The sequence below is a fragment of the Sinohyriopsis cumingii genome, chromosome 10, assembly GCF_028554795.1.
Source record: "Sinohyriopsis cumingii isolate HCF-2022 chromosome 10, ASM2855479v2, whole genome shotgun sequence".
NCBI classification, from domain to species: domain Eukaryota; kingdom Metazoa; phylum Mollusca; class Bivalvia; order Unionida; family Unionidae; genus Sinohyriopsis; species Sinohyriopsis cumingii.
Genome location: NC_142970.1, coordinates 11,914,477 through 11,940,768, shown reverse-complemented (window position 1 = coordinate 11,940,768; position 26,292 = coordinate 11,914,477). Strand labels below are relative to the sequence as shown.

At 35.6% G+C, this 26,292-nt stretch overlaps 1 long non-coding RNA gene across 1 annotated transcript; it reads left to right on the top strand.

The window, feature by feature from the left end:
* The first annotated feature begins 1,368 nt into the window (after positions 1-1,368).
* Positions 1,369-8,845, top strand: LOC149789600 (uncharacterized). Its single transcript, XR_016423957.1, has 2 exons — positions 1,369-1,555; positions 8,414-8,845. It is a non-coding gene; the product is annotated as an uncharacterized LOC149789600 (long non-coding RNA).
* Positions 8,846-26,292: the final 17,447 nt, after the last annotated feature.

Sequence of the window (26,292 nt, the reverse complement as noted above, 5' to 3'; positions counted from 1 at the left end):
GTCAGACACTGTAGTAAACAGAGATATATTTTATATATATACCTTCTGTTTTAACTTCGAATGTAGTAAGTAAATAACATTTTTGTACATAAACGTTTGAAGTTTTATTTGTACATATACGTTGCCTTTGACTGTTTCAGATATTGTATATATACGTTGTATTCTTATTGTCAGACACTATATTTGGTAGAGTTATATCTGTACATATACATTGTATTTTGGTTGTGTCCAACTCTCTGTACATATACATCGTATTTTGACTGTGTCAGAGTTTGACTGTCAGACACTGTAGTAAATGGAGTTATCTTTGGACATACTGTCTTAAGTAGAGTTATATGTGTAGAAATACGCTTTATTTCGACTGCGTCACAAACTGTGCTAAGTAGCGTTATAGTTGTACATATACGTTGTATTTGACTGTCAGACAATGTAGCAAGTAGTGTTATATTAGTGCATATACGTTTTATTTGAGCTTGTCAGACTGTAGTATGTCGATTTATAATTGTACATACACTTTGTATTTTGACTGTGTCAGACTTTAACAAGTGGAGTTATATCTGTACATATACGTTATATTTTAACTGTCTGACACTGTTGTAAGTAGAGGTATCTTTGTATATAAAAGTTTTATTCTGATTGACAGGCACTGTAATAGGTAGAGTTATATTTGTACTTGTAACGTGTATTTTGACTGTGTCGGACACTGTATTTAGCAGAGTTATATTTTTTAATTTACATTGTATTTTGATTGTGTCACATACTATAGTATGCATAGTCATAGTTGTACATCTACGTTTTATTTTGACTGACTGTATTTAGTATAATTATTTTTGTAAATAATTTTTGTATTTTGAATGCGTCAAACATTGTAATACGTAGAGTTATATTTGTACAAATACGTTTAATTTTGACAGACTGTAATACGTAGATTTATATTTGTACATATACATTGTATTGTGGCTGTATCAGACGCTGTAGTAAGTAATGATAAATTTGTACATTACGTCTTATTTTGACTGTCAGACACTGTATTAAGAAGAGTTATTGGTTTACATAAAAATGAATAGTGCTAGCAGTGGTCACATTTATACCAGCATTAAAAGCCAACCAGATAACACGAAAAAAATAATAATTTATAAATGCAAAGACTCCACCTCTAAATGAATAAAATAGTAATATATTTATACAAATCTTGGAACTTGCTGTAGTTATTTCTATCCGTATCGATCCTTCTCTATTATTTTATTTTATATACCTTAATGCGCTTGAACACAAACTCAGTAAACAAGGATTAGGTTATCAGATCGCGATTTAAGTCATTTGACTCGTTTTAGTTATATAGACAAGACCGGGAAGTAATTATTTGCAGCAGCAAATCCAGCCGGGTAAGGCGAAGTGTTCATGACGTAGGTCTTTACAAATTCTATGGAGAGTTTTGTGGGTTTGTTCATAGCAACAGAACTTTACACAGACCACCAGACAAGAACCAGGAGTTCCAGTGAACACACCACACAGCTCGGGAGCTTAAATTGTATGGGATTTGAATAGCAACTTTGTAAGTATCAATTTACTTTATATTATCATAAGCTACACAAGTTTGTTTGCTATAGTACAACACAAATCCAAATGCATTATCACAAGTTTCACAATTATGGAAATACGGACTAGTTTGATGTGGTGTGCTGGGGAAGGAAGACTGATATTAGTAGTTCCATTTTTACAAGTATTTCTAGCCAGACCGACAAAACCAAAGAAATAAAATGATAGTCCAAGCATTCTGGCCAGAGACCAACTATTTCCTTTTCGGATGGGTGGGTGGGACTGGAGTATTGATTTGAGTGGGTCTTTTTTTATTTTACCTCCAGATAATTTACATTTTATATAATGGATGCAGTGAGCTCACCTTTAGATGAATCTGAGTAAGAACATTCGTTCAAGCACTCATGTTTAGAAATTTGTTTAAAAAATTCCTCCCCAAATCCACTCACCCGCCAACGAACATTAAATGGTGGGACCGTTACTGCGTTCAAACAAACCAACGGGAAAGTATTTATATTTACATTAGAATGTGCTCTTGTAAGTTTAATTCCTTCTTCCGTCATTTACTGTATTTGATTTACAATTATTTGCTTGAAACATAAACATGGAAAAGAAATATATGTCGCGCCATTTGAGCTCTTGTGAATGTTAGCGGAGTAATTGTGCTAAAAAGCAGCCACTAAATGTCAACTATTCAGAACCTTGCGTTTTGCTACACGTCTTTAAAGTCTCCGCAGTGACGTTGTTTCGCTATATGCCTGGACATTTTCTGCAGTGATTGGTGGATTTGTTTGGTTTATTTTCTGCAGTGATTGGTGGTTTTGTTTGGTTTAGCACAGTTCAAATGCACTCATATTACCTATATTCACAGTAGTGTATAATCCTATTAAGTCGATTTAGTGAAGGTCATATCTACTTGGGAAGATCTTCAGTTGGGAGTGCGGGATGATACACGAATCCACTAGAAACTACAAGCAAATTTCCTCACATACCCACACTGGTCGATCCAAGACTCGAACCCACGCGGAAAGAGGTGCGATGTTCATGATATATAATGGCAGTTACTGAGACCACCTGAAAACAGGTAGATTAAATAAACTATGGCTGACTGTTTCATCACTTTGTTTTATATTGCATTCAGCTATTTAAAAAGCCCATATTATATTTGAATAGCAGAAATTACTACGACAAATAAGCATGGCTGTGCATAACTTACTTACTCTTTATAATTCGGTACAACCAGAGATAAATTAAGCCTTACTGACCTGTTTGCCCTCCCAAATCCAATACAACCAATCAAGCCTTTCTTACCTATCGAATCTAATTCACCAAAGACAAATTGAGCCTTATTGGACTGCGACCAATAATTGACATTTTATGATGTCTTTGGGGTTTACTCTGAAATCAAACAGACCCTGGTCATAGCAAATTGTTGTATGGAAATAGGCTGTGTCTAATAATCTCTTTTCTAGTATCGTCCCAAACAGATATAACTGACAACATTACTTGGAGCATTTCATAAGTCAATATTTCTGTTAAAAGTTTGATAGTGACACTACCAACAAAGGACACCACTGAAGATTCGACTTTCAGGATGAATAAAGCTGTTATAATTTTGCACAGATGAAATTATTGTCTAAAATAGGCATTTATTTTCTTTGCCATATCTAGCTAACATATATATGTTTTTAGTATTTATTAAACCTTATTTACAAGACATTATTTACTCAAACATCGCTTTGTAGACTGTACATTATTAGACCTTATTTGGAAGACATGTATTACTCCAACACCGTGAGTGTGTGCGTGTATATATATATATATATATATATATATATATATATATATATATATATATATATATATATATATATATATATGTGTGTGTGTGTGTGTGTGTGTGTGTGTGTGTGTGCATGACATATCTCAACCACACGTGTTAATTGGGATAAAAGAGAAAGAGTCTGATCTTGTGATCATACAGTCAAAAGGCAAGGTCACTGACTGAAAATAATTTTATCACAAACGATAACCAAAACATTGTTGATGGCTTGCATTTCGGGTAAGGAGAAGCTAGGTGATTGCTAAGTCGAAATGGACAAAGGTCAGAAACACCCTGTCCTCAAGAACAACAATGGTTTCTGAACACGAAATACCAATTACTTGCATAGAGTACTGTTAAAATGGGTAGGCGTAAAATGTGGCATGTATGATACTTGTCACGTACTCCGTTGACACATCACCAAAATGACTGTTTAGATAGATGCGAATTAATTACGAGGTAGCAATGCCAATGTGTCTACTAAGCACGAGTGCATATAACACCTACTCACTAGCATCAACTTTGGGTGATGTAAGCTTTGTCGTGATTGAATATGGTCTGTGCGTGCAGGCAAGGCGATGGGTGCCTTTTACCCGCCGATCTGTGTTCGAAACTCCGTAGAGTCCGAATGAAAAATTATTTAACGTGTATGATAGTCTTTTTTTATGAAATATTAATTCTGCCTACTATTATCAAGCATTTTCCTTTATAATCGAGGGATAGCACTTTCCGTTATGTTTAGTGTACATTTGTAATTCTATAATTAATCGTATATAACTTGAATTTTTTACTAGGTCGCCATGCGAGTGTGTCGGCTACGCCCGAGTGCATATAACACCCATTCAGTTGCATCATTTTTGGGTGATGTGTGTTTAGTCGTTATGGAATATGGGCTGGCATGTAGGCGAGGCGATGGGTGCCTTTTAACCACGGGCCTGTGTTCGAATCTCCATAGAGTACGAATTAAAAAATTTCTAACCGGTAGGATAATAAATATAAGTAATGGATTCCGATCGCGGTGATGACATGCTTGTGTATAGGTTCATGCAAATTACATTTCATCAACATGAATGACTTGGAATGCACTTTTATGAAAATATAAAATCGAGTTGGAATTGTTTAGTGATATGCATTTTGTATCAAGCTGTAACTTCGTGGTGGAATGGTAATGGCAAGTTATCGATATGAATGCACGAACAATCCAAACATGGATTGGAATGACCCATCTGTATCAGATAGTAACATCGTGCAGCAGATAAAAATAATCTTTATGCTTGGGCAATGATGCAACACTTGACTCTCGGTGGATGTTAGTAGATTTATCCTGCACACGCTGACCCAGCCTTTGAATCTCAGACGATCTTCCATGATTGATATATTATAACAGAAACTGAAGCTCACAAGACCTATTTAAGTTGGACACCCCGTGTTGGACTTATCAAGCCTCTAAATGTACGAGTTCTACCATGACAAAATTGAACAGATGCGGTGATAACAGTAAGATGTTGTACATAGACATGGACTCACATTTAATGGAAATTTCACAGTATCACGTGTATGAGGACGTTGATGAACCAAGTTTAGTAAACGAATTTGATAATAGCTATTATCCCAAAGAAAATTTATTATTTCGCAACACCATATGATGTTACTTAACTCAGTTCTTGCATTGATCATTGCCCCTGATGGATCCAGAAAGGTGCACCTGTTGCTGAATATGATTTTATAATGGTTGCCATGGGACCGGTTGTACGTGACTCAGTCGTAGACTGATAATCAACAGGGTTATGATGTTTTAAAAAAATTAAAAAAGCGCTAAATAAAAAAGACACATTAAGTGTCAAAGCCGAGACGATAATGTCGTCAAACATTCATATCGTTCTCACAACTGATGAAGCATCTACCCTTGAAGATTTCATTGCAATATAACAAATATTGTAAAATGCGACTAAGTGATGCTTGGGCACCAAATCAATCCTGCTGAAATATTTTCATGAGGTCGACAAATGAGCATAAACGTATTTCTTGGTATTGATGGGCAAGGTCTTTCAAGTATTCGTTGGACCTGTAGTTCCGCTGACCACTCGTTGGATGACGTTCATGATATAATTGCGTGAATCATACAGGACCCGTATAGCCTTTTACTTTTGATTTTACAGGTTGCCACACATAAATAGATCGTGTGTGTTTGGAAAACTATTAACTAACAGAATAGCAATAAAAACATAGCGGAGTATGTCGAGAGACGCAACAAAGTGCCACACAAAGGTCACTGGTGACCACACATTTTGTTGCAGTGTTGTGATCATTTCTGATAGGACCCAGATGCATCATGGCTACTAAAGCCACTAAGGCCGAATGATGTTTATAAATGCGCCTGTGGAAACTGTATAAATGAATATGTTATGTTTATATTTGAAGCTGCTACCTATTTGGGGTTACCTTAGTAAAAAGAATCAGCTGTGAACAAAACTCTCTATAACGAAATTGTGTGGCTACACGGAAACCTTCTACAGCAGATTTAGTTGGAAATGTTCCAGTGTGGTTCACCCTAGAAATACACAATCAGCTCAGAGGGTTCAGTAAAAAGTACCTAGCGACATGAAGAATATCTAAACGAAAGATGTCAAAAATACAAAAGAATTGTTGGCTGCAGCAGCTCCAGTGTCTGGAAAAATGACAGCGCTGGAAGCTCTTGGAACTGCACAAAGAATGGCTTTCAAAAGACAGTTGGTGGACACATAACATGTGGTGCATCCTCTCAGGTCGCAAAGAAAAGAAAGAAATGTAAGAAAATATATTCAGTTACACAGGTGTGGAAATCAAAGCGTCCAGAGCAGATAGTGTCTCCTATTGTTGTCTCGCCTTTGAAGTAAGCGACGTTATTAAAGCCTATTGAACAATTTCTTATGTGGCTTTATGTGAACTGGACTTACATCGGTGATTCTACACACTAAAGAATTCGACATCTTTCACCCAGATTCATCAACATGACATAGAACGCCCTGGATAACAGACGTGGTGATAATAAGTAATTTTATTTTTTCTTTATTAATACGGAATCGCTCCTAAACGAAAATCTCTTAATTATTTCACAAAGAGTGCTAGAGATCATTGACGTCCGCTGTCTTATTCCACTATACCAGCACAAACTCAGTTGGTCGAGTCATTTTGTTGTTGAAGTATTGCATGCACGAGCTGGAAGCAAAGCTTCCTCAACACCAAATCCCACAAACATGTTTGAAATTGTACAAAATGTCTGTTGATATTTACATGTGCTCAACCTCCAGACGATGCAGTGCAGATGTGAATTGGAGCTGTATGCCACCAAAGCGGATTAACTTATTCACTAACTACATGTTGTTGGTGGTGCCGACCCATGTGAGCATATTATTTTCGAAGATCCAATTGGTAACTTAAACCGTTGAAAGAAGACGTTCCAGATTTTATTGCCAGGCTCAAATGCTCTGTCACAAAGAACCAATAGATATAAATATTGCCAACGACTTGATGAAATATTACGCGAATATGCAGATCACAAATGTACCACCAGTTCAGGAAAGATGGCATCTGATGATAAAATCAAGTGATGGAACCTGATGCGCAATTCATTCTTGAGTTGAGAGACAGACATGGCACGTTTAAGTCATCCAAGAAGGGAGTAAAGGACGCGGAAATAAAACAACTATATACGTACTTTATCACATCCACATGATGTCTGAAATGCTGACGAATTCTTACGTTTCGCTCCAAACAGCATCAATATGAGAGTAAGAAGATTTTAAGCCTCGAATGTTGGTGTATATTAGAATTTTATGGAATCCACACACTAATAGACCCAGCTAATATGATAATTGTGCGATTTATTCACAAAATGTTTCTCAAACATAACAAGATCAAAGAAGTGTTAAAAATATAAGACAATATTTCAGAAATTAAAAAGTATTTCTGACATAATTCATTTCGGTAAAAGATCATTGGAATATGTTATCTTTGTTTACGTTGCTTTTGATACAATTAGGTCATAGGCTCAACTATGGCTTTAGAGAAGAAAGACGTCGAGGCAATACAACTAATGTAACGTAATAATATGCACTGATTCGTGTCGCCGCCTAATGGCGTTGATAGCCAAATGTTGCAAAAACTTTGCTTATATTCGACGGATTGCGTGAACATTATTTATTATAACTATTGTACCGTATCTTCCACTTTGTGCATTCGATCAGTAGAGTAACATCACCTAAAACCCAATTGTTGTTCTTGTAGTAAGTTACTCATAGGTTTATTCGTTCTAAAGTTGAAAATATACTTCTTTTTCTAGCATTATGGACACTCTCTTGAGCATACTAACATGCCTATTATTATTTACATCTGCATTGCGATTCATTTTGTAATGATTTTTACATGTAGCTAATCTCAGTTCATCAAACGCAATACCACTGGGTATAGGCATGTTCACAATCTATGTAACTGGAATTGTTCAAATAGTGGCAATATATTTTTTAAACCATGCAAGGATTATTATGTAAAAGGCATGGATTATCGATTTAGATTACGCTGGTCTTTTTAAACAAAATATTCACTTTCAGTTGATGTTGGAGTGCGTTATTATGAATATTTCTTGCCAAGCGAAAATATATGAATCTATTGTAAATGTTTTAAAAGTTGTGGAAAATAAATAGAGAGTAGAATAGATTAGAATCTCAAATGATTTAAACTGTCAATGACTTTTAATATCTGTTAGACGTTTTGTTACAAGATTTCTAAACTAGTAGAGGATTTGAAAGAGGTTCCAACTCGTAGGTAAAAGTTTCAATCTTTGAGTTAGTTCCTTGTGTCGAATTATATTCTGTATATCTACATAAACATGAAAAAGAAGTGTCGGAAGGTGTTTGTTATTTTTTTGTTGTTGTTAAAATAAGGTCTCTTTGTGTTAGGTTCGCTGTCGTCACCATGGTTATTATTTGTGTGTGTTTATGTAATAATGCATGAGCTCAGCTCCATAAATAATGTTATAGTCAGCAAATATTAAGTTTTCATATTGTTTTTCAGATCTTGTGCGGGTATTTGGATCCCAGAATTATGGATTTGGCATTCAAAGGTCTGCAGTGCTTGCTTAGATTGATCCCGTATTGCATCAAGTGGTGTAATGAACGAGATAAGTCAAAAAGAGTGCATCCAAAAGATTCGAGACCAGAAAGTAACACACAAGTGATCAGACAAGAACTCGTTACTGAAGACATGCAGCAACACGATAATGGAAAAGTTGCAGAGCAACCATGCTAACATTTTTACTTATGTGCGTATTGTCTTCTATGTTAAGCTGACATCCTACCTACGGGCGTTGCGTATGATATTATTGACTAAATACATCATATGCTAACGCCGATCGCCTTTTGAACATATGCCAGTGAAGGAGAGAAAGACTGATCACAATTTCTAATGCAATCGACGTAGGAAATAAAATTAAAATGTCGAACTGAATATATGTCATATTTATATTCCCGTCCTGCATGCAACAACTGGACGAATAAGCTAAAGTGCGGAAAAAATGGGCTAACATGAGCAAAAAATGGATAAACATTTCTTATTGCTACAACTCGAAACAAAGAGCGAAAACCATTAAGTTTAATAAAATTGAAGAAATAATTTATGTTTTAGAAAATAATGTGACAAGGTAGAAAGAACTTAGAGTGTTTTGAATTAAGTCCCAAATCTTAAATAGTAATAAAATGTTGTATCACAAGTCCAAAAGTATAGAACGGTCCGAATAAATTCCAGGGGTACTGCGAATGAATTCTAATCTTTAATATGTCAATGTAAAAATGGCATGGAATCTTGATGTATCACAATGATATATTCCAGAATGTCTTTGAATGAATTATGTTTTACCTTTATCTGCCTAATGTCAACATTAGACTCCATGGCAACAGTCTCTGCATATTGGGTTTCATTTTGTTAATGAAAGTAAGGGGTTTTGTATTCACTGAATGAACCAGTCATAGAAATAACTAATTTAATACACACTTCCAAGTGAGGCAAAGCCAATAGTAAATTCAAACATTAGTAATCCATTGAGAAATAAGTTGTATAGTGCTTCTTTAATTTAGTAGAAAATATCACATTAGATGATATACACCATTTTTAACTTCTTGCATCAAAACCCCATCAACCACTGCATGAAATCACCTTTGAAATGATTGACTGAAATCGTAAGCTCAATGTACTGGTGTACCTTTTTATATGGCTTTTACTTTATCAAAAGCAACATGACATTTCTCAGACCAATTTAACTCAATTTTCTTTATCCAAACATTAACCAGACTTCAACAATCAGGGAAAAATTTAGAGCAAACGTTTTGATAATATCATTTTATAGCTAAATATCGCATCATTTACTCATTACTGGTAGGCATATTTTTGACATCTTGAATCAGAAATGCTCCAACTGCTACAAGACCTGCATCAATAGACATTTGTTTTGATTAGCTGAAATCAGGAACTGACAGAACTGATACAAATTTAAGTATGGCTTTTAATTTATCAATAGCCTCCTGCTGTTTATCAGACAAATTAAATCTGTGTATTGTGTTCAACAAATCGGTAAGGTGTTCAGCAGTTATTTAAACATTTAAGATTTAGTTCCGAAAATATTCGGCTATGCCCAAAAATCATTATTTGTTCTTTAATGATGTGATCTGAAAATTCAGTAGTTGCATTGACCCTAATACCTGCAGGTGTAACTTATCCGCGTCCCACAATAAGTCTTCAATGTTACACCAACATGGCAAAAACAAAAAATATTCTGGCCAAAATTAATTGTCAAATTTTCATCACTGAGTTGTTCAAGTCATTTCAGAATGTATTCCAGATGCCTTTTCCATGTGACGTAGTAGATGACGTTATCGATGGATGTAAGTTTCACATATTCCTAGATCAGATGGTGTCGTGATCCTTAAGCACTTGGATGTTGAAGAGAATATCTCATAATAAATGCTATCATTATAATAATAAAAGCCATATGGATTTGTAAATGTCGAAATTTTTTTTGTTCATGGGTTGAATTTTCAGAATCCTTTCTAAACGTTTAATTCGGTAACGTATTTTGCCTTTCCAATTTTGTTAATGTAATTATCGATTATTGGAAATATAAATAAAGCTGTTTAGTCACACTGTTCATATCTTTATTATTAGTACACATACGGAAAGTATTATCTGTTTTCTGCACAAGAAAACATGGAAACTCCAGTTACTTTGTATTATCTTCAAGTGAATCATAGGATAGCAAATACTGATTTTTTTTTCAAACATTCCTGTTTGAGAGCATTAATCGTGCAAGAATGTAATTGCACAGGTGTGGTATAGACGATTTCAAGATCCTGGTAGATTTTAATTGTTCGTGTTGGACTATACTGAAATTACAGCTGTTTTAATTCAAATTTGCTTGTGAATGTAGCTGTGATAGTTTCTAGTTCAGACATTTTCTAAAGGGCGACATACAATTTGGTGGTTTTGTAACATTACAAACTTGCGTTCAAGGTGCCGGTCAGTCCATGCACCAAAAAGGACTACATGGAGGTCTTGGCGACTGCTGTCAGTGTAGATGCAACCGTCCGTCTTAAGGTGCATGACTCGATCCCCTAAAAGTGATAAGACTTCGTACAATTAAAAGCTAGAATTGTCTGTCATGTACGAAGCATTGATACATTTCCAAACTCGTCGACAGGTGCAAACTCTTGCTCTTTTCCGTATTTGTCTAAGATCAGATCTGCATTTTTTCATTTGTCGTCATTCAGTTCAAAGTATCAGCTTGCAGCTGCCAAATACACAATTGTGAGTTAGCTTGGACGTTGTGCTAATTTTCCCCACAAGTAACTGAGCTTGATTTGTCAAGCTCGCATCTTGCTTCGTTCCCTTCCGCTTGGTCTAAAGAGAAACCTTCGGTGGACCAGCATTGATATATGAGTATCACGCAATGGTGGGAAAAGTGAAATGAGGAATGATAGCCGCTGGCGTCCTGCTTTAGTTTGAGAAGTTCGTTGACGTATTCCGAGAAAATATCTTTTTGCGAGCGATCGTCCTTTTGATCGAGTTCTCGGTCTGGAAAATGCTTACTTCGTAGCGTTGTAATAAGCGTCATACAAGAACAAGAACACGAAACAATTTCATACTGACTCACATTTATGTCAAAGCGTGTTCTTCCCTGGTGTGATGACAAGTCTGGCTAGAGTTACAAGATTTCAGGTACGACACAAATGAAACGTTAGTCTTCCTTGGCACTGGCGTTGCAAGACGAGATGGTACAAGTCGGATGTCGTAGGACTTTGTATTGATCAGGCCTTGGTATTGACGAAAGTGTTCCACGTCAAAGTGCTTAGTGAACAATTCAGGGTTTACTGTAAGAAATCGGCAATATGTGCGCACCGAATGAAAATGGAACACACATAGATGCTAAACAACCCCGGCATCTCCCGACACAATTAATGTTTGTCCCGATTGCACAAACCCTTGGTCACATTTCTCACAATTAAAAGTGTATCCAATAAATCAGGTGATATTGGTAATGGCATGGAAATGTTCTTCGTGTAAATATACGTAATGTAGTTTCCGTCTTGGAAATCGGGGTCACGAAACATCCAAGCTTCACGAGCCACTTAAGGGTAAATTTTCAACGTATAGCATGGAGCCGAGATGCATTGAAGTTTCTGCATTTCAGGAATGCCGTACGTAGTGATGTTCGATATGCTTGCCTGTATCAACAGGAGTTTCTTTCTGCTTCACTTTGTTCTTGGCTTTCCGATTGTCAAATGATCTTCCAGTCTCTTTTACATTCTGCTTTATCGTTTTTGTCGGCATATGTTTGTTGCACTACGATGACCCGGGATCAACACAAATGGTTTAAGATGTTGTTAATATGAAGTGCTCTAACAAGGAATCCCACAACTCGGTGATAGCACTTCGAGCCTGAACACAAATGTTACCCCGTAGGTGGAAGCGGCTGTTCTTAATTATTTGCATGTACGTTTGTGCGTTTCTCGAATTTGGTAATAATTTTCGGGAACTTTTTCAACGAGTCTTGTTTGGTTTAACTCTCATTGTCTTCCAATAAACGTGATGTTTATTGCTTCAGGCTAGCTCATGTCTTTTCGGAAATTTGTTGGATCGATATGATCCAGCAATTCATCTCATGTATGAGGCGATCGATGCCTCTTTGTGTCTCACTGGCATGTTGAAATTATTTCATCTTTGTTGAAAATGTTAGTTTGACAACGTTTTATAAGCAGCTGGACCCTATATATAGGAATAATATTTTAGAGTCAGAGTGGTCATTCAGCTCTCAGGTGGTGAAGATTTTGAGTCAGAACAATCTGTCCTTCTCGCCAGAGATTTCCAAACACTTTTTCGAAAATATATTTTTGAGAAAACGAAAGACTACTTCTCTCGAGATAAAATGATCATACTTGCTACATCGGGTAGAGAAATGTCAATCGGCAGCCTAACGCAAACAAAGTCAAATGCAATGAAATACAGGAGAAAAGACAAAGTTTAAGATACATGCTATCATTGTTGGTAGAAAGGACAATGGTCTTCTGAGTGTCCTAAGAAACAAGAAAACCAGCAAAGAAAGCAACAGGAAGAGGAGCTATCTTCAAAAGCAGAGGAACCCAATGTCGTCAAGGTATCCAAGAAATCATGGCCCGTAGAAGAAAGAGATGAAAATAACCAATGTCAGTGAAGTCAGCCAAAAAGTGACAAGAATAAAACAGGTAGAAGAAAATGGAATTTTATGATGTGCTGTGATTTGAAAAAGAGAATATACTAAAAGGAAGACATAAGTGTCACTTTGTTTTGACTTCTATATTCAGTGATTCAGCAGGTACTTACACGCACACAATTTAACCATGAGGGAATAATTTTGGACGGTGTGTATGGATTCTTAAATAATATGTTTGTTAGATTTCATTTCTTTCTTTTAAAGTCTACGCTAAAACCAGGAGATTAAACTATGTGCCAAAAGATTTTTACTTTGAACACCCATTCAACTTTTATGAAAAGTATAAAATGTTTAGTGTCGTTGACGTAAGTACAAGGCAGTACAGGTGGGCTACAGAGTTTAATGGATTTATCCAAACATCAACTGTCACATCCACATCTCTACCTCTTTTTGTTATAATAAATGATTGTGAATACAGTAACGACGTGTCTCAAAATAAACCCTGACTGTAGCACTAAAACTGTTGTTAAAATATATCACCCACGAGTGATTATGTATTCTGCACAATATTTCCTTGCAATTTTAGTAGTATTGTCTGTAGACACACTATACCCTTTCCAGGGCCAATTCATCCAAGTAAACTGGCTGAAACCCAAGATGACACAGTCTACCTCGAGCTCCCCAATCGTCGCTGAAGTTATATCGATCTCTTTACAGGAGATACAATCAGTAACTATTTGTTGTTTGCTGTGCTTTTCGCAGGTAAACTTAAATACATTGATACACATGGTAAATGCACTCTATCATTCATACTTGTTTTAGTATACCTTTAGGTAAAATGTAGGGAAACTTGGATGTCAAAATACATCAAACATTTTGGCATATTTCGCCTTGGGGTCAAAATCCAAATCATAGCAAATTTACGTTTTGGTTTTGATCACAACAATCTTTTCCACTGCTTGTATTTCGCTGGGTAAAGTACTAGGTGTGCGCAAACACCCCACAAATATGGGTAAATCATGGTAATGAATTTTACAACAAAACCGTTTCGGATTGGCTTCAAAAACAATAATATTGACCTGTACAGCACGCAGAATCAGATAAAGACTGTTGTCGTGAAGGAGGTTAACTGAACTCTGAAATATCGTATGTGGAAGAGATTTACCAACGATAATACCAACCGATGCTTAGAATGTTTTTACAAGAGATCGTAAACCAGTATAATCATGCATTGCATCGTATCATTAAAATACTTACAGCAGAATCATCTTCAGTTCACCCCAAGCAGGAGGTAACAGAAGTCTTATTTTTTAGATCTAACTTTAAGATAGGTGACCACGTGAGAATAAGCAGGCAAAAAGGCACTTTTGAAAAAGGATATACACCTAATTGGACAGAGGAGGTGTTTGTAGTCGGTAAGATACACAAAAATATGCTTGTCACGTACACTCGTAAAGACGCCTCAGGAGAACCCATCGAAGGTTTTTTCTACGAGGAGTAGTTACAGAAAACCAGCTATGTGGGTTTTCAGGATCTCATCTCGGCTGGACGTACAAAAATATCTTGTCAAATTATTTGGTTGTTCTGAACAAATTTAACTCGTGGATCCCAACGGCAGTAATGACTCAGCTGTCTGCGTCTGTGACTATGACATCCGTTTGCATGCGTCTCAAACGCACTAAGCGCATCGGAAATAATATTATCATACGCTGCTGGTACGTTTTTATCAGAGACTGGTTTACACTTCCCTGCATACTCTGGAGGTTCCATCACCTCAAAAATACGCTTAAGCACGCGATACAACTTAATAAATTTCACATGATCTGGAAGCAAAGCTCTCGTGACCAGGCTGAGCAATTGACAATACTGATATCGATGTGGCTTGGTCAAGTTAAAATTCTTGACTTTATTCTGGATGTGGCACTGCTGCTTACACCTCTGTGTGGGCCTCTGGTCCAATGGCACCTTCTCCTCCACTGGTCATCATCATACTCATCTATGTCCACCTCCGAACAATATATTCTCTGGAATATAACTCAAGATCCTTATTAGCAGCTGCCACCCCCTCGTCAAAACGTTTCAAAATTTCATCAGTTGAACCCATCACCTCAGGCAACTCTGATGACGCTTCTGTCTATGGCTATGGAGGAAGTGTTACCGTATCTGAAACCGCCATTATTTAATCCTAATAAACGTATAACATACATCACCTTACTGTGATCAAACCCTCTCATGGTTTTACTAAAACAATACTTTTCCGCATTAAGAAAACCCGCCAATTTTTTTTGGCCTGCGTTTGATACAAACAGTGGTCCAAAACAACCATTTGTTCCTACGCTTAGCCCTGAAACCCCCATATCTCTACATAAAACGTGGTTCTGAACCCCCATTTTTACGGCATTAAAAGGTGGTCCAGAACCTACATTTTTACGGCATTAAAAAAGTGGTACAGAATCCCCATTTTTACAGAACTAAAATGTTGGTACAGAACCCCTAATTTAAGGCATTAAAATGTGGTCCAGGACCAACATTTTTACGGCATTAAAAAGGTGGTCCAGAACCCCCAATTTCAGGCATTAAAAGGTGGTCCAGAACCACCTTTTTTCACTGCATAAATCAACTTCAGGAAAACGTGGTCCAGAACATCCATTTTACTATACAACTCCCGCGTGGCTGAGTAGTCTAAAGCGCTTGACTTTACCAATCACTGCCACCATACCTCTGTCCGCCTCGGTTCGAGTCTCGGGCTCGGCCAATGTGGGTACGTGAGAAACTTTGCCAGTATCTTCACTTGGGTCGGTGCTACTTCCTGGGGTTTTCCTGGATTCATTCTCACCAGTTGTACTGGCCGCCATGTATAGCTAGTTCATCATGTTCTGAAAAACTGGCGTTAAACACACAACAAAAACACCATAAATCTTGGTTGTTTCATTGCTAAATGACACATCTGACTAAACGTCTTTCGCTTCTTTGTTTCTTTGATTGTTTGTTTGTGTTTGTTAGTTTTTTTCTTTCTTTTCTTGTTTTCTTATTTTTTTTTCTTTCAGGCTCATGCATTTTTCTACCGATGTCTGAACAATGGATTGCAGATAAAAGTGTTGTCTACCATCGACACGTTCGTAAATGCTTTCGAAACTTTGTAACTGCTCATTTCACGTTTACTAACGGTATTTTTCGCAAGAGAAAAGTAAAGCTGATAATGAAACAAGGAAGAAAAGAAAATATAACATTTTAAAAAACATACTAGCGGAAATATAATATCTACAGATTTGTTGATATCCACCGATAGAGCAGCACCTGAACAGCAACATATATTCCTTCCAGATTGTAAGGAGTTTTCTTCTTGTAGACTGCTTTAATAAATATGTAGCACTATAATCGACACCTCTAACATAAATAGGTTGATTTAATTATAAGTGTATTATAAAGGCCTAATTTGTAAGGCTGTCACAAAGTACTGTCATGCTTGCGATTTTCATAGTACGATATAACAAATGCAGATTTATAAATGTATATGATTTATAGATGTATATATTCGTCACGTAGGTTTGTTCTTTCCGTACAAGCATACCACGTGACAATGGCATACAAACTTCTTAACGTATCGTAAGGAAGTGTGGGATATTCATTCTGAACCTTGACTCTCACAGACTACCTTGTCAAGTTCATCTGCCATGTTTTGAATAAGAAGGACCTCGTCATTAACGCCCAAAATTACCTTTAGGCCAACAAGACTGCAATGTGCAATAAAATGAAACCCTCGTATGACATCATATAGGAGATGGCAGAGCAATATTTTTGGAATCACCCACTCCCCCCACCGACCCCTAAAATGCTGTAGATGTATTGATATCGTGGAGATATATAGGTGGAGATACATTATTTGGTAATAATTTTCACACACACACACACACACACACACACACACACACACACACACACACAGAGAATCAAAATTATCTTGGGATGATCATGCATATCCAATATATTCCTTTATACACGACCCGACATTGGAACTCACTTTTATTGCAAACCGACCCATTATCTACCAGCTATTCTCGTCAACGCGTCATCAAAAATATTTAATTCGGTCCATGTGGTCGAGTAAAACCCATTTGCTCAAACAAGGAGGCCATCCGAAATCGACTTAAGGAACTCAAATGGCAGTCATAAAACAAGGAGTAGCAATGTACAATTCAGGCCCATCCACCGAGCACATTGTCCGAATACACTGACATATTACTGGATACCTATCTTTAAAGACAAGGCAATGGCGATGAACGAACATGAAGAAAGGTTTTGACAAGGATGCGAAAATATTTTTCATGAAAGAATTTTATGGTGAAATCAATATGGACAGATTATATTTTCGTAAGTGTACAAAATATGAGGTTTTTATGCATGTCAAAATTGTTTAAATCTTGAAGGCGATACATAGACAAAACTAAGTATGTATCTTGTACCCAGCGGGAGCAAAGAACGAGTTTGATACTGCGTAGGAATGTCGAGGTCATCAGGCCGAGACCATGTTCCTACGCCGTATCAAACGTGTTACTTCTCACGACTCGGAACAAAACATCTATGTAGTTTTATATTTATTACAGTTTTTATTCCCACATTCTTTTGACACTGTTCGTTTACAGTACATTCAAACTCTCTATTTCTATGTTTTAGACAAATACAAGAAATTATTCACGCATTGAATTTAAAGTGTTAATTTAATCATAAAATAAAGAAATCAAAGATTCGGTCTCTTTCTAACACGCCGACTAGATTTTAAAACATTTTTCATATTGTAACAAGAAAATGTTGTAATTTTGTTCTGTTTACTACTCTTTATTTTATACTTGAACAAGAATTTAAAACGTACACATATTTCCCTTCATGTGCCCCTGAAATTTCAACAACATTGTAACATGATATAATACTTCTAGTTGGGTGACACTCAAAACAGCTGCTGTTCTCTGTGATACGTTTACATTTATATTGCAAATGTTTGTCAGTTTTATCCTCAGATTTATTAAACTAAATCAATTCCTCGGTAATGTTAATAAAGTCCCTTCACTTTAACTTGCTCCATAAAAGAATAAAATTCTGCAGAGCTTATATTTTAAAATCTGAAGCTGAATTGTAAGTGTGTTTGATATTTTAGATGGATTAAATTGTGTAATATCTCTTGGAAATTAATCATGTGGGTTATATTTTTTGTAAACGTGGGGCAATCTTTCTTCCTTTTGTGCATTAATAAAATTTCGATACAATATTTCAGTGGTAATGGAGTTGTTCTCTCTCTCTCTCTCTCTCTCTTATTTTGTATGTCGCATTGCACACTAGCCTCATTGTCAAACATTTTGCAGAGATATTGTTATCCACATCACCTAACTCTCCTTTGTCGGCCTAGGCACCGTGAAATGCCCATGAACTGCAAGTCTATACTTACGGTACTCCAATTATCCCTTGCAGGAAATAAACCCATTTTCACCCAATATAAATGGCTTTCTAAAAAATTACAAAGTGTGTTGAAATTTTTTGGAATAATTTAAAATGTTTAGCAATAAATCATTCCGGATATTTTATGATAGGTCTATTATTTAATATTTTAAGTTGTTAAAGTAGTTCCAGGCTGGGGGTGCGATACCGAAAATTTAGGGGTGCGATACGGAGTGTGCAATACGGAATTACAGATTCATCATCTTTGTATTGAATGCCAGATTAGCCATGGAATATTGAAAGGGTTTGTAATTAATTTTCAGGAAGTATATGCCACGAGGGGGGAGTTTACCGATAACACCCTCCTTGTTGAAATTGGAAATAATTTTCACTGTATTATAACTTGCTCTATCTTAATTAAAAGAATAAAACGGAAGAAAAAAAGAAGAAGAAAAAAAACGAAGAAAGAAGAATACGTTTCACATCTTCATCTATGCAATTTAATTTAAACATAGAACACACTGACAAACCTAATAAGTAAGGCGGTAAAGAATAAAGGGAAAGTGATTGAAAATATATAAAACCTTCCACGTTAGTATTAATACTGTTCTATATACATGAATTTAATAATATATTTGCTTATTACACTGGTCAACAGTGAAATCATTACTGACTTGAAAAGGCCCTAATCTGTAGTATTTTGGTGTGCCGAACACGAATATAACCGTGAAAAATTTGTATTGGCTCTCGTTTTGAAGATATTCATATACCTCATTTTCTATGTTTCACTGTGTAAATTTCTCCAGTAGGACTGCAGCAACATCCGGAATAATGATGTAACATTGCATAATACCATCATGCTCACATCATCCACAGTTGATTGCATCATTTTCTGATGCAATGCAATACTAATGCCATGCGGCTGCTGAAGTAAGTTGACGTCAGCAGTGTACTATACATGTGTAGGCCTATTATACTAATGCCAGGCGGCTGCTGAAGCTGACGTAAGCAGTGTACTATATAAAACCCAATCAGATAGGTTCAGCATTTAAAATATTTTAGACGTTGTGCGAGACAGTTCAAGCTACTGTTACATAAAACTTATTATTTTATCCATTTACGTACAATAAAGAACAGTAATGCCTCGAAAGTGTGTTAATACCGCGGACAATTTTTGCTATATTTGTGGGGAAGTGACATTTGCCAACCAGAAGAAAAGTATCAATTCTCAAGTGAAGAAGGCATATCATCTTTACTTCGGATGCAAGGTTGGTGACCAAGACAAGCCTTGGGCTCCGCATATATGCTGTGCTACATGTACAACACAGCTTTCACAGTGGTTGAATTGCAAAAGGTCATCAATGCCGTTTGCAGTCCCAATGGTGTGGAGAGAGCCAAGCAACCACCTAAATGACTGTTACTTCTGCTTGGTTCCTCCTCTTTCCGGCGGAATAACGAAGCGAAAGAAGTCGAGAATAGTCTACCCAAACATTCCGTCTGCATTGAGACCAGTTCCACATGGTGAGGGACTTCCTATTCCAGAACCTCCAGCAGAATATTCTCTTGATTCATCTGACGAAGACAAAGGTGAGTCGACCTGTTCTTCTCCTGGTCCATCAGCATGCAGTGATCCAGATTTTCACTGTGGTGCATCATCAACCCCACACAGAATAACACAGGAAGAACTAAATGACCTGATTCGTGATTTGGACTTATCAAAGAACAAGGCAGAATTGCTAGGATCAAGACTCCAACAATGGAATCTTCTAGAAGAAGATGTCACAATTACTGCATATCGAAAGCGCCACCAGCAATTGGAGCCTTTCTTCAGAAAGGAAAGTAATCTGATATTCTGTTCCGATATTGAGGGCCTCATGAATGCTTTAAAAATCACTCATGACCCACAAGAATGGAGACTATTTGTGGACTCTTCGAAACTGAGTCTCAAGGCTGTGCTTTTGCACAATGGAAACATTCTTCCATCTATTCCAGTAGCGTATGCTGTCCACATGAAAGTAACATACGATAACTTAAGGCAGCTACTGAATTCCATTGAGTATAACAAGTACAGCTGGCACCTCTGTGGTGATTTGAAGGTAGTTGCCCTTTTAATGGGACTGCAGCAAGGATATACAAAATACATGTGTTTCTTATGCGAGTGGGATAGCCGAGCAAGGGAAATGCACTACATGAGGAAGGAATGGACTCACAGGCAGAATGTAGCCATTGGATAGAAGAATATCCAACACCCAGCTCTGGTTGAGGCTCAGAAAATCTTGCTACCACCCCTTCACATCAAACTAGGTTTGATGAAGAACTTCGTGAAAGCCATTGACCGGGCTTTGCCAGCATTCCGATACCTGCATGAAAAATTCCCTCGACTCAGCGAAGCAAAGATTAAAGAGGGAGTTTTTGTGGGTCCTCAGATTCGAGAGCTTTTCAAAGATGACCGGTTCAACAACTTGCTGGAAGGTGACGCGAAACAAGCATGGAATGCTTTTCGCCTAGTTTCTACAAACTTCCTCGGAAATGTTAGGGCAGAAAACTATAAGGAACTAGTAGAAGACATGTTGATGAAGTATAAGAAACTTGGCTGCAATATGTCTCTAAAGATTCACTTCCTTCATTCCCATTTGGATTTCTTTCCTAGCAACTGTGGTATTGTTAGTGATGAACACGGCGAACGTTTTCATCAAGATATCGCAACAATGGAACAAAGATACCAGGGAAAATGGTCCACTACAATGCTGGCTGACTACTGCTGGACACTCCTCAGAGATGCTCCCGAACAGCTGTACAAGAGACAGGCGAAGAAATCTAAGATGTAGTCAATGACTTGATTTTTTATAGGTAGGCTATTACAGTTGACCTTTTACTATTGGAATGCATTTCGTTATGTAAACATTAATTTCTTGCAGATTACAAAAAAACTAGAGCCAATTTTGCAATTTGACTGTCATATTCGTGTTCAGCACATAAAAATTGATAAGAACTGACTAATTTTATTTCAGTAACATGACTTTTGTAAAAATTTGTTGTCCAGTGTTATTAATATTTTAATTTACATCAAGTTATGAATATATTTAATGAACGTCATTTTACCAAGAAAGCTCATTTCTTAAGTACCGTATGAAAACTTTGTTTCTAATTTGGGTCGATGGGCTGTATTACAAGAAATTATTAATTTATTAGTAGTAGTAGTATTAGTAGTATAGCATCTTTCAAACATCTTCCTATTGAATACAAATGCTTTCGAATCCTTATATTTTGGAGAAGAAGTTCGTTCCCGGATGTAAGGCTTCAAGCTAAATAAATTTCTAATATAAGCATCTTCTTTACATATCAAAAGCTCTTTAGAAACTTAAATAAATATTGCAGATGTTTTGAATGATACCGACAATGGTGTTCCATTCTACAAGCAGAGCGCCAGGAGGTCGAATAGTCTAAGACAGTCGCCTTTACATATCACTCACAAACCTCACCTCTGTCTGCATGGGTTCGAGTCTCACTCGCCCAACGGTGTATGTGAGAAAGCTTGCCAGTAGCTTCACCGGGTTTTCTACGCTTTTTCCACTAAGTAAGCTGTTCGCCATGTATGGCCGATCAGGTATTGTAAAATCACATTAAACCTGGCAAAACCGAAGCAAATACCCCCATCCAAAAACAAACAACAAATAAACAACAAAACATTTTCATAGCACTATTAAACACGTTCAGTCTGCCAGATTTGAACACTGGTTAGAAAGAAAGTAATGATGCATAATTCTTAATACCATATTGTACAAGACACATCATTTGAACACTGATTAGAAAGAAAGGAATGATGCATAATTAATTCTTTATACCATGTTGTAAAAAACGCGTCATAAGTTTATTCTAATATTATTCATTTCTGCATGATTGCAAACCATCTGCGGCTTGTATTTTACGCTTACCAAGATGAAAGTATACCTGACATACAAGATGACACACTATCAACCAGATGTCTGCTAGCAAATTCATGATTATTAACCTGTGCCTTTCGACATGCATTTATTAACCCCAATGTGCCATTAAACCAAGTTTAGCGACAAGACGATAAGAACCATATAATGAAGCCTAAAGTATCATAAAAATGAGTTTAGGAAAAAGATGAATAAAAAAAAGCAACGTAAACTGTAACAAATTTGGTTTAGTACAATGCACGCCGTATGCATGCATGTAATAAAGTATACAAATCATGCATTACACAAACTGCATAAAATTAGAAAACGAGTTTCGGTCAAGACTATAATTTACAAACAACACCGAACCAAGGATGCACAACACAAACTTATATAAATAGTCAATGACAAATAGTTTATTGCCCTTGCAAGGCATGCAGATACATAATCTACTAAAACAGGTATATATATATATATATATATATATATATATATATATATATATATATATATATATATATATATATATATATATATATATAATGGGTATATAACTACATAATCCACGGGCATTTAACCAAAATAGATGGAGGTACGTAATCTACTAAGAGTAGGATATATATAAACGGCATAAGAAGGCAGGAATGTAAATTAGCGAAACTAAGCAACTATGAATTATAGCTAGTGCTACATATATCTAAAGAGAATATAATTATAACATGTGTAAAATAGCTATATTATAAAATACGCGGGATATATAAAAATGGTACCAGCATCTATCTTACTTTTCCCTGAGAGTCATATTCGACGTCCATTACGACCATGCATTTTTGATTTTTACATTTTTTAATTTTTTGTGTCAGATACTCACAGCCAGTGTGATGTTTGACGAGGAGTAAAACTTTTTATTATAACTGATGCCAATATATTAAAATTCAATTAATTATAAGCCAATGACGCTTTTGTCAGATAAAAAATGAACAGACACATTTTTGTTTGACGTCCGTGGTGGAAATATATCTTAAGGGGTGTCAACGGACGCGGATTTTAAAGGGCTTTCTTATAATGCATATATCGTTCACTTACGTTTAATAGTTATGCAGATATGATCAAAAAAAAAAAATCTGATAGTCTGATATGATCTGATCTGACCCAGCTTCAGGTTGTCTGTTACCTTCAATTTGTCTATTACACTCTTATTTGATGTCAGAAATACATATTTATTACCTCTTGAAAGAAATTTAAAAAGCTAACTGACGATACCCATACTATGTTGATATCGATATATTTGGCGAAGTTATCGCAAAAATGTGTAACGCATATTTATGACATGGTCTACCAAATTATGAAAAATTAAAAATTAGCGTTACCGTCTACAGTTCATTACAATATTCAAAAAGAGCATGGGCCATTTTGTAAAACGGAAAGTTGACAGATTTGTAGCTTTCACGCTTAGAAAGATAGAGATTTTAATTTCTAAAAATAAAACAATAAATTCCAGTTTCAACGAGGATAGGATGCCAGGACATATAGCGTTATAGGGTACAAACAGACAACTTGAAGCTTCAAGATATTTGTTACCTTTAATCCGCCCATTACACGCTTATTTCATGACAAATACATATTTGTTGCATTCTTGAAAAGAAAGTTAAGAAAGATAACTGACTATACCTAAGCTTTGTTGATATCTATATATTTGGTAAAGTTATTTCAAAATAGTTTAACGGATCTTTATGACAAAATTCACAAAATTAAAAACAAAATCATAAATTAACGTCACCATCGATAATTCATTACAATATTCATAAAGAGCATGGTTCATTTTGTGAAACATAAAATTTATAAATTTGTAGCTTTCACGCTTAGAAAGAAACAGATTTTAATTTCTAAATGATCAATTGCAGCTTAATTGAGGATAACATATCTAAAATAAATAACCTTAGAATCGAGTTTTATAAAAAGCAATACAAATTCCGTTCCATACGGCATAGATATTAAGGAATAGTAACAGATAAAAGATTGTTCAAATTCTAATGGGAAAGATAACATTAATATATTGGTATCGTTGTAATTGCCATTAAAAGATCTACAGTTAGGTAATAAATAATATAAAATCTGATATAGGGTAACAAAAAATAACACAGTTTATAAATACTTATAGGATGTTGATTTGGAATAGATCAGCTTCATGTTTATGATAATGTACAGTTTGAAGATATAATCATAACGAACTGATTAATGCCATGGATTGAAGAGACAGAACATGTACCGCTATAGCTTAAAAACAGAATATAGGCGGATTTTTAGAAAAAAATACTCCCATTTAATATTTATTTTACTTACAATGATATTTAAATTGTCGAACATCATATCGTTAGGTATGCATTATCATACCAAAGTGGGCTTCTGGGACATTAATCAACAAATATAGCGGGATTAAAGAAACAGATCATGTAACATCATAGGGTAAAAAAGAACAAAATAGAGCTAGAGTTTTCTAAAAGATTTATACTCGCATATTTCAAATTCATCAATACTAATTGCATCTTTATTGCAATATGTATAGCAAATTCCATAAAAGAGATTTAATTGTATTAATATTGAAACGTTACCAAAGGGTTAACATAACCACGGAATTTACAGCGACGGGCTTCATATCTACTGGTTGTATGAATCAAGGGAGGTAACTCAGATGTATTTACAATATTACCTTCTATAATAGCTGTCTCACTTTGACATATTCGTCAGAAGTTAATACTGGAAACACTTGTTTTGAAAAGGCTCTTAAAATGATAAAAACATTATCGTACTCCTTAAATAAATTAATTACCCTTGGAATCGAGTTTTATAAAAAGCAATACAAATTTCATTATGTACGGCATACATATTAAGGAACCGTAATAAATAAAAGGTTGCCCATTCCGAGATCTACACTTAGCTACTATATACTTAATTTATGACATAGGGTAACACAAAAAAAAATAGTTTATATATATATATATATATATATATATATATATATATATATATATATATATGATCCTGTCTTAAATGCAACAGTTTAATAGTTCTGACAATGTACAGTTTGAGGATATAATCATAACAATTGATTAATGCCAGGGATTGAAGAAACAGAACATGTAGCGCTATAGGGTAAATGTAAATACAGAAAACTTGAAGCTAGAGGTTCTTAGAAGGTTTAGCCGATTTTATTTCCACCAGTATTACTTGTACCTTGATTTCAAAACGTAAAGATTTTTCTTTTAAAAAACGGTAGTCATTTTATTCATTTTGAAAAATGTAATATGTGTTATTTAAATGTTTTAATCATTAAAATAATGTAGTTTTAATAATACTAGTCTATGAATGTATCCAGCCTAAAATACTTGTCTGTGGCAATAACCATGCTAAGGTCAAATAGAGCAGAATCTGGTCTGAGGCAATATCAATGCTAAGACCAAATAGAATATAATCTGGTCTGAGGCAATATCAATGCTAAGACCAAATAGAATGTAATCTGGTCTGAGGCAATATCAATGATACGGTCAAATGGAATATAATCTGGTTTGAGGCAATACAAATGCTAAGGTCAAATGAAATATAATCTGGTCTAAGGAAATATCAATGGTCAGGTCAAATGAAATATAATCTGTTATGAGGCGATATCCATGATAAGGTCAAATGGAATATAATCTGGTCTGAGGCAATATCAATGGTCAGGTTAAATGGAATATAATCTGGTTTGAGGCAATACAAATGCTAAGGTCAAATGAAATATAATCTGGTCTAAGGAAATATCAATGGTCAGGTCAAATGAAATATAATCTGTTATGAGGCGATATCCATGATAAGGTCAAATGGAA